Source organism: Porites lutea, chromosome 6 (assembly GCF_958299795.1).
Source record: "Porites lutea chromosome 6, jaPorLute2.1, whole genome shotgun sequence".
NCBI classification, from domain to species: Eukaryota; Metazoa; Cnidaria; class Anthozoa; order Scleractinia; family Poritidae; genus Porites; species Porites lutea.
The window spans coordinates 837501-843296 of NC_133206.1; positions in this window are offsets into that span (position 1 = coordinate 837501).

Consider the following 5796-nt stretch of genomic DNA (forward strand, 5'->3'; position numbering starts at 1 on the left):
AGTTGATAATGAAGTGTCCACATTACCGAGGTTGAGATTTCTTTGAGAATCTGTTGACTGGGCAGAACAAGTCGGTCCGTTATCCGTATTAACGGGTGTCCGTTTTAAGCGGGCTTCTACTGTACATAGGAATATAGGCGGATTCCTATATCCTATTGCGGCAGCGCTGCCATACTCCAAGACTGTACGGAGTGCGCTCCGCCGATGCATAAAAAAATATAATTTAATCGGATGAGCGATCGGATACCTTAATGCTGGCTATGCGGTACATACCTGTATACGCATGTTCTTCCCAACCTGACATTTCTTCCTTTGCAGGCACTTGGAATTAATTTTGCTTCCGTTTCTCTTCTTGACCACCGTGGTAATGATGGCGCAAAACTGTCCTTTTGTAACTGCCAAAGGATTCTGCCCTCCAGCTTTGCGATTGTCTTTGTGGTCATGAACAATACTCGCTTTATCGTACTCCATTTGAAAATTAAAGTAAAAGGATGTTATTGCTTTATTTCTTTTCTTGAACCCACTACCAATAATAATACCAATATACCTTTTTAGATTTTTAGCTTGTATATTGTAGCCTCCCACGCAGGCGTTTTTAGGGGAGCTCGTATTTCTTCCCTCCCCACAAAGGGGAGGAAAAAAAACGAGCTCCCCTAAAAACGCCTGCGTGGGAGGCTAGTATATTGAGACCAAGTGATGTTCTTCTGTGAATTTGCCTTTTGTCTTTTTTATTTTAAAATTATCCATACATATGCACGTGTATAAGACTTACGAGGTCACCTTTGATGAGTTTCATTCGTAGCCTGCGAAAACATCCGTTTCTCCTCGCTCTTCGCCGCTAGGGACGTTTCGCGAGGTGGAGCCAGTTTTTACCTGCGTCTCCGACTTACCCAGACTTCACCGCGGTTCATCTTCCAAGCGCCAAGAGTCTCTAATCAGCGGATTCCCTAATCAGCGTATGTAATGGGCACCAGTCTACCTCTTTCGAGCGTTTGAGTACCCAGCGACGAATGACCGTGAGAAAGGAGGGAGATTCGATCAACTTCCGATTCATTCGTTTATTCGAAAGGAAAACACACCTTTCTGGAGAGAATAGCAATTAAGAATACCTAACCATTTATGCGATTGATTGAAGTTGAAGAAAAAGCCAGAGTTCTTGAAGAACAAGCAAGAATTCAAATAATCGGAGAGCGATGCACGTGTAGAAGAGGTTCTGGAGTGAAAACACGACGTAAGTTTTAATAGTCTTGGTACTGACTACTGTATTCTGTTATACTTTAACTGTAAGCTAACATGGGCTTGCTTTCTGGTTTTTATTTTTTATTTCTACTTAAGTTTATATACACGATTACCAAGTCCTTTCAACCCTTTCAAACGTTGCCACTTTGTCCCTGCTGCCTGTCCGCCATATTGGATTTTTAACGCGCGCCTGCGCAATACCCGCTTGAGTACAAGAAAAAAAGAGTTTATTTCTAAGCTGAACTTTAAAAAAGATTGTATGAACAAAGCTAAAATGAAAATTAGACAAGACTGAATGCATTGAGCAATGCAAGGCCATAAGCCATGCTTGTGGATTATGCTAGGTACAAATATTTCACGATGTAAGACACGCAATGCAACGTCCCGAACTTAAGGAAAATACTGTTAACTGACTTGTTAACAGCGTTCTTAAGACAAACTTGCCATCTTTATCCTCCGCGCCAAGAAAAAACAAGAACCTCATAAATGGAGGTACATTGGTCTGCTGGCTTGGGTGACATGTCATGTCGCGGAAGCAAATTATTTGCTTCCATGACATGACGTGACAGGAAAGCAGAGCTGTCGGTCCAGACTGATTCTATTTGCTGATTACTTTTTTGGTCCTCCAACTTTTGTGTATAGATTGTTTTTACTGTTACGCAACAAAAAAATAAATTGGAAACCGTCCAGTGGAAGAAGCTAAGAAATGAAATGTTCTAAAAGACTAATCTATAAACAATTTGTCCAAGTTTCAGGCCTTTGCGGCCCACAGTTTCTGAGTTATTTGCCGAAACGTTTCATGCACCTTTGTAGAGCTTTGTATGGAGACGGCATATTGATGTACCGTTTTGGTGCACCAATATGGCCACCAGAAACCAACAAAAACATCTGGAGTTCACTTTTTCTATAAAAGCTCTTTCTTTTCACTCAAAAACTAGCATACATGTACATAAATATATCGTCTAATACTTGAAATGGTTGTTACTGCTGAAAGTCGAGAGGAGAGACTTTTTTTCAATGAGACAGGATTCCTGTTTCTCAAATGGTGTCACGCACTGTGAAAACTCGGAAGTTCAATTTGTTGTATGAAACATGCTACTGGAATGGAAACTTGTACAAAGATTTACTTTTTGATTATCTTCAACTTAGTGGAAATGAGAATTTGTAAAACCTTGCTATTTTGACTTAACAATTTGATGATGTCACTGTGAAAACCATCTATTAAAAATTTAATCCTCTTCTTCCCTGTATTTTTCCTGATCTTGGTTAAAGTAGATAATTTTATTTAAGTTGGAATGCTGGAATTTCTTCACAACCATGACATAAAGATCCATAAATGTGAAATGACCCCAGAAAAATATTTGCATGAATGTATGCTTCATGCTTGATTGGCTTTTTGCTAGAACTCGAGTTCAGTCATGTCAGAAGAGAAAAAGGTAAAAAAATAGATAAATAACAACACTACTTGTCCTCGAATCCTTTCTGTTTGTCCTCTTCCAAAGGACTTGAAGGAAGAAATTGTTTGTTAAGACCCTAGAGCTGAAGCTGAAGTTTGTATTTGTGCTTGCATTATTTTTTTGGTTTATTCACGCTGTACGTACAAGGATCCGGATTCAATTCACTCCGTTTCTTAGCCTTAACCATTAAACTTAAGAGAAATTTACTGTTTGGTTCCTATTTAATTTTTTTTGTATTTTGTTTATTATCATAGAGCTCGAGTGCGATCCTTTTATACATGTAGTAAGATACGTGCTGTTGTTTTCATCAACACATAAAACTTTCAGTTGAACTTTTCCATGCAGCATCTGAGTTGTTTTTTTCCATACAGCAGCTCACAGTGCAATGTTTTTTCAATTGCAATTTTAGTTTGCTGGTTCATAAAATTTGCTCATTTCATTACAAGTCTTACATTTCTCTTTGAGTTCACGGACCGGTGCGTCCCAAAAATGCTCACAATCATCTTTCAGTGTGGACCTACTGTATGGATGTGTATGCTGAGTGAGCATTGCCATGGTCCAGTTTCCAAACATGAATTTCCCTCTTCAACTTGATTCAAAGGCGACCAATCGTCCCTTTGTAATATAAAGTGATGGAACTGAAATGTGTTTCAATTGGTAGCGACAGAAAGTACTAAGTGGACAGGAGGCAAGTGAAAGGAGCTTTTTACAAGAGGCTTTATGCTATGTAATCAAATTTTCCTGTTTTATTAGGTGATAAGATAGGACTAATAACTTTAGACAAGAATATTGTTTTTGTTCCCTGCCACGATTTTTATCTGAAATTACCCACCTCTTTCACTCAAAAATCAGAAGCTTAGCAACAACACAGGGGAGGGGGGATGGGAAACCTGATCCGTCCGCCATTCAGTCTTTTTCCTGCACAGATGAGGCAATCTCCAATTTCTAATTGGGCTTTGCCCGTAGGGCAGTCCCATAAAAGGGACTGGGGCCATTTTAGCCATTTTGGGTCATTATGCAATGACAAATCCAGTATGCTAGAAATTGAAGAGTAGCAGAGACTTCTCTTAGTGTTCAAATTTCCTGGTGAAAGTATACCACAGGAACCCAAGTTCGGTATTTTAATAATAATAACTAGGGGTTCCATATTGGAAGTGAATTGCTGCCCTTGGGCTAGCCTGAATTTCATCCGATTACTTCGAGTCGCTATTAATCCCTCGGTAATGTCTGAATTGACTGGCCGTTAATGCCATCCAGTGACATCACTACTCCTTGACCTTTGCTTTAATTCATGCAAAAAGTAAAACACGATTTTCAAGTGGCAAACCGAGAAATATAGCTTGGAAATGTCTCCATGATCCAGAACTACTTTATTTTTTTCGATCGTAATTCATGTTTAACGTTCAAACTATCAACTGCATGCGGTGCAACTCTGAAGCGGTTGTACTAAATTCTATAATCAAACTCGGTCACAATCACGCAATGAAATAAACACACACACGGAACACTTAGTTCAAAAACACCATGATTTGCTTTAATTGAAAAGAAGCTATTTGGTCCTTAATGAAGAAAAAAACAAGGAGACGAAAAAGAAAAGCTAACAGAATCATTACACTTCATGGTAAAAACAGCAAGAAGGTCGATTATAACATTGATCTCAGAAAACTTTGTGTAAACAAAATAACCGGCCGCCGAAACCACAAAGCGGCTCTAAATGAAAAACCTACCGACTCTCTGCATTGATTCTTCATTCGCAGTTCAATTTAGCATTTCAGATTCGAAGACAAGGTCAATTTTGCTGTTTAAGACAAAGATTAAGCTTATTGAAATGTTTGAATTCAACGAAAGAATGCCAGGGATCCAATGCACTGAATATCAAGCGACAATCCCGCTAAAATTTTTCATAATTATACATAATTATGCGAATGTTTAGACAATCAACCAATCAAAATCACTACCCGGTTTTCGGGTAGTGAGTGACGTCACTGGACGGCATTAACGGATGGTAGATTCAGACGTTGTTGAGAGGAGAAAACGACTCGAAGCAATCGGATGAATTTCAGGCTACCCTAGGGCTCGGAATTAAAAAAATCCTCAGGTTGCCAGATGCAATTTTCTAGTCACCAGTTTGTATAATGTAAGGGACCTGTCATTATTTATGTACGGCAGGAGGAGGGGGCGGGTGGGGGGCAGGGAAAAATATGTTGGAAAGAATATGTTTGTAAGGCCCCCCCTGCAGACCATGTAAATAGCAACTGACCCTCCTTCTTTATTCAATATTTACGTGATGACCCCCCACCTCATTTCTCTTCTTATATGCTCAGTACAAAGTAATTATTATAATGCATGTAACGTCCTGTTAACTCATAAAAGTGTTGTTGTGTTAAAAAGAAGAAAACTGATTGATTTTTACAAATCCTGCCTTCATGGTGAACACAAATGCAACAACTATGCAAAATATAATCCTTCCTACAGTTGTAGTTTCTTGTTGTTCTACCATGTTTTTCTTGGGCTGTTGAAGTGACAAGCATTTTGTTAAATTCAGTCAAACCAAATATTAAAGCAGATAGGTCTGGATTCTTAATTACCTAAAATTTGAAGTAAGATTTGAAGTTTAGAGTGCAAAAAAATTTCTGTCAAATACAAATGATTAAGTTGTACAAAATAGTAGTGCTTAAACAAAAAGCAATAGGATTAGCATAAAATTGTACCATTTACCATTACTATTTCGCATACATTGTTTGTACTCTATCAACTATATAACTGCTTTACCCATCTTGGCCAGTGGACCCCTCTTAAAATATACAGGTACCTGGTGATCAAACTGCTGACCCCCTTAAAAAGTTTAGGCCCCCTCTAGCTAATATGAAATAGCCTTGACCCACCCTTCTTTTTTTCCCTCCCCCCTTCTACATACATGTAAATAATTACCTGTCCAATTTGTTGGCGTGTTAGTCACGGTGAAGCTTTACCATCGATTCTTGAAATGGCTCAAGAATTTTGGCCATGATACAAATGTACTTACAGTTTTTAGGCCATCGCACGCTACAAGAATCGCGTCCTGTGCTACAGGAATCGCGTGGTGCATGACGAGAATTGC